Source organism: Callospermophilus lateralis, chromosome 3, assembly GCF_048772815.1.
Source record: "Callospermophilus lateralis isolate mCalLat2 chromosome 3, mCalLat2.hap1, whole genome shotgun sequence".
Classification (NCBI taxonomy): Eukaryota; Metazoa; Chordata; class Mammalia; order Rodentia; family Sciuridae; genus Callospermophilus; species Callospermophilus lateralis.
Window position 1 is genome coordinate 32505151 of NC_135307.1, and position 9170 is coordinate 32514320.

Here is a 9170-nt window from a genome sequence, read left to right on the forward strand (position 1 = left end):
TTTAAAGATTCTGTATTTAATTTATTTCCCGATAGTCAGTATATAGTTAATGCTATAGTATCCCTTGAAGATGCTGGTAGGATTTCCCCTTCCTCTACTGTTTTCTCTTTGCTTTCCACTATACAAAGTCTAATCTGGGACAGAAAAAATTCATTCTTTATAGGACATATCAGGGCACATACAGGATTGCCTGGAGCCCTTAGTTTGGGCAATGATTTAGCAGATAAAACTACACATGACATGCATATTTTCTCTACACTAGAAGAAGCAATAAATTTTCATAAAAAGTTCCATGTCAATGCTAATACTTTACAAAAGCATTTTAAAATAACTAAGGAACAAGCTAGACAAATAATAAAACAATGTCAAAATTGTGTGACCTTTTTACCACAAGTTAATCTTGGAGTCAATCCTAGAGGACTGATACCTAACCATATTTGGCAGATGGACGTCACACACTTGCCAGAATTTGGAAAATTAAAATATTTGCATGTTATAGTTAATACTTCTTCTGGATTTTTGATGGGCTCCCTTCATGCTGGAGAAAAAACTAAAGATATTTTAGCTCATTGCTTACAAAATTTTGCCACTGCGGGCATTCCAAAACAGTTAAAAACAGATAATGCCCCTGGTTATACTTCTACCTCTTTTAAACAATTTTGCTTATCATTTGTCATTACTCATATAACAGGAATCCCAAACAATCCACAGGGACAAGGCATAGTTGAAAGAGCTCATCAAACTATTAAAATGTACTTATTAAAGCAAAAAGAAGGAATTGGGAAGGGGTATATATTCCCCAAAAACAAACTTAAAATAATGTTTTTTACTCTAAACTTTTTAAATTTGAATTCATCAGGGCTTAGTGCTGTGGAAAGGCATATGTGTCCAAAAAATGTACATAAGCCCAAGGTACTTTTGAAGGATATTCTAACAGGACAATGGAAAGGTCCTGACCCAGTAATTGTCTGGAGTCGGGGGTCTGTTTGTGTGTTTCCACAGGGAGAACAGCAGCCAATTTGGATTCCAGAAAGATTAACTAAAGCGATTTCTACAGACTAAAAAGAAGATGATTTGGCTCAAATCCATAACAGCTGATATCCAAAACTCCAGTTTGGCTATCCTTACGTCTTCGACAGAACCAGGATGCTTTTTTCAATATCTATTTATTATTACCCTTTCCATCATGAAGTTCTATTTTGTTTTTTGAGCTCATACAGACCGAGGTTAATGTTTTGCTGATCAGTTCTATTTTTTGATTATAGAGTTTTTAAACATTGCAATGGAGATTTCACCTGTAAAAAGTTATAAGGCCTTTACTATTATGTTATGTGTTGTATGTATTATATTATATGTGCACACTTGTGTTTTATGTTGTATGTTTGTATATACGTATGTTCATATATCATATATAATGAGCGCTCATGAAAAAATGGATCCAAATATTTTTTTTTATTCACGTGATTTAAATGGTTTAATTTAAATTGGGTAAACAGCTGTTGAGGATTGTTTTAATATGTGAACAAAAAAGGAGGTTAACAGATCTGTTTGTTTATTTTCACCTTTCCTTTTCATTATATTTAATAATTCTGTTCAAGATAATGTAAATTGTTCAGAAAATTGTTTTCTTTTAGTGCCTTCTGGAATGTTACATGATTTTTTTTCTTTAGCCATTATTGCCAGAATTCCTATCTTCATCCCAGTTCCAGTGAAGACAAAGATAAAACCAATCTACAGCTTCTGCAATAGCCATCACTGAACTGCTTGCAGAACTTGCCTGGACTATGTCTCACTTGTATGCTTTGTGAACTCACTTGTATGCATTGTGAACTATCTGTTGGTGCAGCAACTTGTGGTAGTGTTGGGGTACTTTTGCTGATGGTGTCATCGGTGGTACAATTTTTCCAAAAGGAGCCGCCAATTGGCTTGGTGTATCTTCCTCCCTTCTGCTTGTCATGGTCGTTCAGCTAAAATTTGGGGGCCAACAGAGGTGAGGCAAAGAACCTCACCCCCCCTCTCTGCTGGTACAAAAACCTATCCACAGATGTGGCTGTATGCTGGGCTGGTAGTCAATGACGGGTAAGATCCAATTGCAATGGTACCAACCTAAGACAGGAGGCTGACGCCTTGAGGTCAGCTCATCTGATGAGGGGTAAGGACCATATGTACTATTGGACAACCTAAGGCAGGCATGGTCCCTTAGCCACATGCTTGTTGTTTAAACAGAGAGGGGGAGATGTTGAGAGCCACAGCAGAAGGGGCCCCAGCAAACTTCCAGCTGCCAGCAAACTTCCAGCTGCCAGCTGATGATTGGCTCACAGCAGCCCCAGCAAACTTATAGCTGCCAACTGATTGGCTCCTCTGCGGTGATGCTCATTGGGCTGTTTCCCTGCCCTTTCAGACCACGGAGCTGCTCATTGGGGGACTTTTTTGGCTCCGCCCACGCGACCCAGCCAATCGGCCTCAAGAGCAGGAGGAGTGGGGGAGGTTGAGAGGCTTGTGGGAAGCCAGTGGTGGCAGTTGGGCTCTGAGGGTTTTTCCTGAGGAGCTGTGTGGTGTGGTGTGTGTGTTCTAAAAATAAAGTTCATTTCTTTTGACAAGTGACTCCTGAATTGTGCCCAGCCAGACTGCGGCACATCAGCACCATGTCCTGGGCTGCCTTTAAATATGAATGGATTTCAAACACAAGCTGATGAAGGTAGGATTCACGTGGACCCCAAGACAAAGCATATAGGTAGCTTACTTGCTTTCTCTGTCTTAATCTATGGGTTAGCCTATTTGGGATGTTTTAAGTAACAGTTTGACCTAAGCTTTGTGGCTCATCCAACAGTGTATAGTTGTTCCTCAGTTTAACTTGGGGTTTTAGACCCATTGAGCCATTGTAAGTTGAAAGTATCATAAGTAAATAGTGCATGTACTACAACTAACTTTGTTGTTTAGCAACAACAGCCTACTATGGCATATTCATTGTTTCCCTCATGATCACAGGGCTGACTGGGAGCCGTGGCTCTCTGCTGCTGCCCAGCATTTTGAAAGAGGATCATATTGCATCTTCCTAGCCAAAATTAAAAAATTCAAAGTATGGGTGGGCTGGAGATGTAGCTCAGTGATACTGTGCTTGTCTAGCATGCCAGTGGGCCCTAGGTTCCATCCCAAGTACCGAAAATAATAATAATGAAATAAAATAAAAATAAAATTGAAGTACAGTTTCTACTGAATTTCTTATGCTTTTGCACCACTGTATAGTTGAAAAATCATAGTTGAACCATCACTATTTGGGACCATTTGGATTAAACAGCTTTTCTTTTGGATACTATTTTTGTACTTCTTTATAAATTTAAAAACAGGCCTAATCTATGCATTTTAAAAATACTTGTTTTTTTTTAGTCTGCTAGAGGATGTCGTAACAAAGTTCCATAAACTGGATGGCTTAAACAACAAAAATATGTTTTTTTACAACTCGAGAGGCATACAGTTGCAGATTGAGGTGTTGGAAGGTTTATTTCTTCTGAGCTCTCTCTCATTGGTTTATAGATGCCATCTCCTCCCTGTGTCTTCAAATGATCATGTCTCTATGTCCTAATCTCTTCCTTTTATATGGCTACCGTATTAGATTAAGTCACATAATAACTTAATTTTTTGCCTCTTTAAAAACCCTGTCTCCAATACAGTCACATTCTGAGGTGCTAAGTATCAGAACTGCAGGATACGACTTGCTGGGGCACACTGTTCACCCACAATACTGAAACCAACATGGTAGGGGCTGGGCTTGGAGCTCATGGTAGAGAGCTTGCCTGTACATATGAGGCACTGGGTTCAATCCTCATCCCATAAAATAAATAAATAAAATAAAGATATTGGGTCCATTTACAACTAAAAAAATATTTAAAAAAAACCAACAAGGTACTCCTGGGCTAGGGATATAGCTCAGTTGGTAGAGTGCTTGCCTCACATGCACAAGGTCCTGGGTTCAAGCCCCAGTACCACACACACACACACAAAACAAACAAACAACAACAACAACAAAAAGTAATCCTTGAAACTAGTTCTGGATATAAAAGAGAGATTTTCTATTCTAAAATAAAATTACTAATCAGATGTTTTCTACATCTGATTTCTATTAATAGTGTAGTCAGTAATCTAATTTTTCCTCTTTAGAAAATAAATATATTCATGCTAAATGCACGATTTTTCAGGAACTGTGGGCTACAATGTGCAAGGACCCATGCCGAGGTTTAGAGACCCAAGGATAGAAAGCAAAGTGACTTCAGTATCACACCGCCCATGAAGTGGATTTCTTGTCTGAAATGTCATTTCAATTTATGATTACTTCTGACTACAAAACTAACATCAGCTTGCAAAGATGAAAACATTTCAGAAATATGTAAACTAGAGGGAAAGGCTCTAGGAATCTCATTCCTTAGAAATGACCTCTAGAGCAGTGGTTTTCTTCCAGGAACATTATTTGTTTAAAAAGAAAAAGAAAGAATAAGAAATGCTAACCTAATATGGTAAACAGATAACAAACAGCAAAGCCTCATCCTCTGAGTTCTCCCTCAGAGTTCACCTTCTTTCTGCCTACTTATCAGGGCACTTCAATATCCCAAACTCTAGAGTATATGTGTCATATTCTCTTCTTTTTCTGATATTTTAAATTAATTATTAATTTCTGATATTTTAAATTAATTTTTTCATATGACGGATTCCTGAATATTCTAGTCAAACTGGTCATGTTCTTTAAGGAAAGGCAGACCAGGGCTTTTGTTTAACAGCATCTGTTAGCAGAACAGACCACAGTGAGGGATGTGGACTTACCCAGTTCCTCTTGGTTCTAACTTTTCTGATACTGGGTGATGGAGTGAGTCTCAAAGAAAACCAGAAATCTAGCATCTTTTGGGGAAAAAAATTAATTGTAGTTAAGAAACACATAACATCTACTATCTTTATAATTTTGAAGTAGTATAGTGAAGTCACGCTAAGTTATGTGTTGGTTGGCTACTCTTGCTCTCAATAGATCTCCAGAACTCTTCCATCCTGCAAAACTGAAATTCTGGATCCATTAACTCACTCTTCATTCCCTGCCTCCCTCTCCCTCCATCCCTGAGAAATCACCATTCTACTTTCTTTTTCTATGAATTAGATGGTTTTAGAAACCTCATATAAATGGAATCAGAGTATTTGCCTATTTTGTGACCGACTCACTTCACTTAGCATAATGTCCACAAGATTCATCCATATGGCAGCATGTGACAGAATTTCCTTACTTTTTAAGACTAAACAAGATTCCACTTTGTGTATAAACCACATTTTATTTTTCATACATTCATTGATGGATATACTGGGTGGTTTCCAACTCTTGCCGATTGTGAATGAAGCTGTTGTGACCACAGGTGTAGAAATATCCAGCTTCTTGCTTCTCTCTGTTCAAAGAGGCTCTAATGAATCATATTGCTAATCCTCAATCTAGAACACTTCTCTTTGCAGAGTTGGTGTTTGGTTCCCCCCAAAGGGAGTTGTCCTGGTCACAGAGGGTATAAGCAGCCCTTAGATCATCAGTGTTAGAGCAGCTGGGTTTGATTTTATCTGACAGTCTAACTGCAAGAAGCACCTGGGCCTGCTTTTCTTAAAATGATAGCTATGATAACAGACTTTAAGACTTTCTCTATAAGTTTATTTAAAATTCCTTGTCATCATATTTTTTTTCCTTTCTGATCTTTGTTTCTTGATCTTTTGCCTGAAGAAAACAGGTGAATACCTAGATATGCTCACTGATGGGCACATCTGCAAGAGTAGCCCACCAACATTGGCCAAGAACCCCTGTGTGTGCATGGATGACAGTGTCTTATGTTGTGGGACCAAATGGATACCTATTGCCAGAAATCATATCCAGTGACTGCCATGTAGAGAAGGAGGTGGCTATTGCACGGGTGCCACTTGGGGACACTATTCTGAGTTTCTCTCATCCGTCATCCTTACTTCCATCCTACAAGCCTCTTCCTTGCTCAGGTGTCTGGGATGGTGGCTGTCATAGAGAAGGTCACATAGAGGTCCACAAATAGATTGAGTATGTAGAGCTGACCAGAGGCCCCATTGGGAGGAAGCAAGGACGACTTCGGGAAGAAAATGCATCAGTGAAGGTCCCTGGGCTTCATTCTTTAACCTTCAGCTTAAATGCCACTTTCTTGCATCCTCAATCTAAATCATGACCTCAATTATACTCTTTCATGGAACCCCATACCTTCCCCAGTAATGTTAATGAAAACTTGACAGTTAATCAATCTCTCCCTTTTGATTCACTTTTTTCTCTTGGCTTCCAAGAAAATTCTGTGGCTTTCTTTCTACTTTTCTGGCTGCTCCTTCTCAGTCTTTTATCCCCCTTGGTTTCTTCTCCTTAACCTCTAAATGATGGGGTTCCAAAATTCAATCTTCAGGTTTCCATTTTTCTCCACATTCAGTCCCTTGGTGGTCTCATCCAGGTTTGTGGCTTTAAAATACCTCCTCTGTTCTCATGCCTTTAAATGTACATCTCCGCTAAACTCCAGTCCCATGTATACAATACTACTAAGATGTCTAAAATAGTCAAACCAGGCTTAAAAAAGGCCCAAACTAGCTCACCCCCACTTCTGAGACCACTTCATTCTCTTAATTAATGGCAATTACATCTTTCCCATTGATCAGGCCAAAAACCCTAATGATGTCCCTGATTCTTTTTCTTTCTCTGCTCACTCTCAATTTAGCAGAAAATCCTATCCCTTCTACCCTCAAAATATATCTAGAATTCAACCACTTTTCTCTACATCTTCTTTTTCTGAACCACCATCATATTCTGCCTGAGCTCATGCAAGTTTCCTTGCCAAATTCTTCTAACCACTGAGCCACATCCCAGCCCTTTTATTTTTCTTGTTGTTATTGTTTTTAATTTACAGACAGGGTCTCACTTAGTTGCTTAGGGCCTTGCTAAGTTGCTAAGGCTGGATTTGAACTTGCAATCCTCCTGCCTCAGCCTCCCAAGCCACTGGGATCACAGGCATGTGCCACTGCGCCTGGTGCTCCACCAAACTCCTGCAGCTTGTTTCATCACAAGTCAGAATGAGTGTATTATATATACACAATAAATTATGCTACTCCTTTGCTCAAAACCCCTCAGTGGTTGCCTTTTGTGCACCTTATAAAAGTCAGTCCTCCCTCTGACTTACCATACCTGTGTCATCCAACCTCTGTTATACATTTCCCCCACTCTGACTCTGTGTTGCTTTCCACCAACGGTCCCCTCTGCCTGGATCATCCTTCTTCTGGATGACTGTAGGGCTTTAGAACCATCTCTTCTTTCAGCTCTTCACTCAAACATCACCTGCTCAGGGAGGCCTTCTAGCCATCTGAAATGAACCACTCTTCCCCCATTTAAAATCTACTTCTTGCTTTTTTTTTTCCCTGCTCCGTCCTTAGTCTTTATGAATAAGTAAGTAAACTACTCTATGTAGTTTACATATTTATCTCCATTGTTTTTTTTTTTTTTTGCCTTTCATAATGTAATGTAAACTCTCTGCAAGAGGATTTTGACCTGCTTTGTTTACAGTATTATTCCAATGTCTAGTACAAAGGCTTGACACATGGTTGGCTCTCAATGATTATTTGTTGAGTGAATGACTGTGTGAATGTGTGAGTGTGATTGATCGATGTTTCTGATTACCTTCCTGGAATGTGAGCTCTGTGAGACCAGAGACCAAGCCGGTTTCATCCCCTCTTGCATCCACAGAGCTGAGCACAGGTTATAGTGCGCTGTAGATACTCATAAGTTATTCCTTTTCTAAATAAAAATTCGAAATACCAATAATGCCAATACTGACAGAAGGAATTGATTGGAGGGAGGATGGCAATACAGATGTCTTTGCAGCTATGAGGCTGTCCAGACAGTCCCCAAATTAACTTTAGAGTAATACGGGGTTTGGTTAGGAGTCGTTTTCCAAAACACACAGGCTTTGACAATTTGAAATGACACATAATAGTGTGTTGAGTGTTTGGAGTTTAGTTTCTAAAGTCAACATGTATGGAAAAACTTATGCATAGAAAAATAACCATTGAAAATCTTTTAAATCACCCTACAGTACAGATTACATGGTTCTGTGCCACCCCTGTAAATTCAGCACGGCCAGTTTTCCCTCCAGAGCTGGAACAGATGGCTGTGGCTGTTTCTTTGGTTGAGTACCAGATGAAGTAGTTGGCGTGAGTTTAAGTGCCATATTGTAGGGGGGAAATTACATATATATGTACATATTCATCTGCATTATTTTCTTTTTCTGAGTCTGTAGTTGAATTCCAACAACTTAAATGTTTGTGTTCTGTAACTCCATTGTACCATTTGGTATTATGAGTATTGTCAGAACCTCTTCATGTTTATCATAGATCAAGGTCTTGTAAGTTGAAGGAGGTAGAAAATAACCCTTTGTGGCCATTGCAATAGTTGGCATGACCAACTAGGAGAATGCCAACCATAATGATTTTTCAAAATTTTTTTTAAAAAGTGTTTAATCTCAACTGTATACAGGCTTTAAACTCCTACAAAAAATAAAGAACACATGCAGATTGCCTGCTATATGCTGAATGTTAGGTGCATTGTGTGTACCATCTCCATGAACTATCTCACAGCAACCATCTGAAGAAGGGTGTGACCCTGCAGTCATCCTTCGTAACAGCCAGGCAGGCATAGACTTGATCAGTGCCTGAAATAACATGCTTAACCAGAGCCAATGATGGAGACACTTTGAGTCTTGGATGTGGTGCTAACATTCCTATCCTCCTCCTTTGGGCTGTCTTTCAGTCCACACCAAGTCTGTCTTCCATGCAGGGATGCTTGGAAACCTCTTCTCCCACCTGACAAAGATAGATAACTAGAGTATGCTTCTATAAAGAAAAAAAGAAATAAGAAAAGTAAATCAAGTCAGTTCTAAGAGTCCTACATTATAGGGTAGAGTTGGGCTTTTTCAAATCACTACTTATTTATTATTTGTTTATTTTGAGATGGGGGTTCTCATTGTGTTGCCCAGGTTGGTCTTGAACTGGTAGGCTCAGGTGATCCCCCTGCCTTAGCCTCCCATGTAGCTGGGCTATAGGTGGGCACCATCATACCTGGCTTACATACCGTTTTGGTTGGAGTTTGTGAATTACTTCCA

The 9170-nt window shown here is 39.3% G+C and overlaps 1 non-coding gene across 1 annotated transcript; it reads left to right on the forward strand.

Annotated features, from left to right (window-relative positions):
• The first annotated feature begins 3918 nt into the window (after positions 1–3918).
• Trnav-cac (transfer RNA valine (anticodon CAC)) lies at positions 3919–3990 on the forward strand. The gene has a single exon. It is a non-coding gene; the product is annotated as a tRNA-Val (tRNA).
• The last annotated feature ends 5180 nt before the right edge of the window (positions 3991–9170 follow it).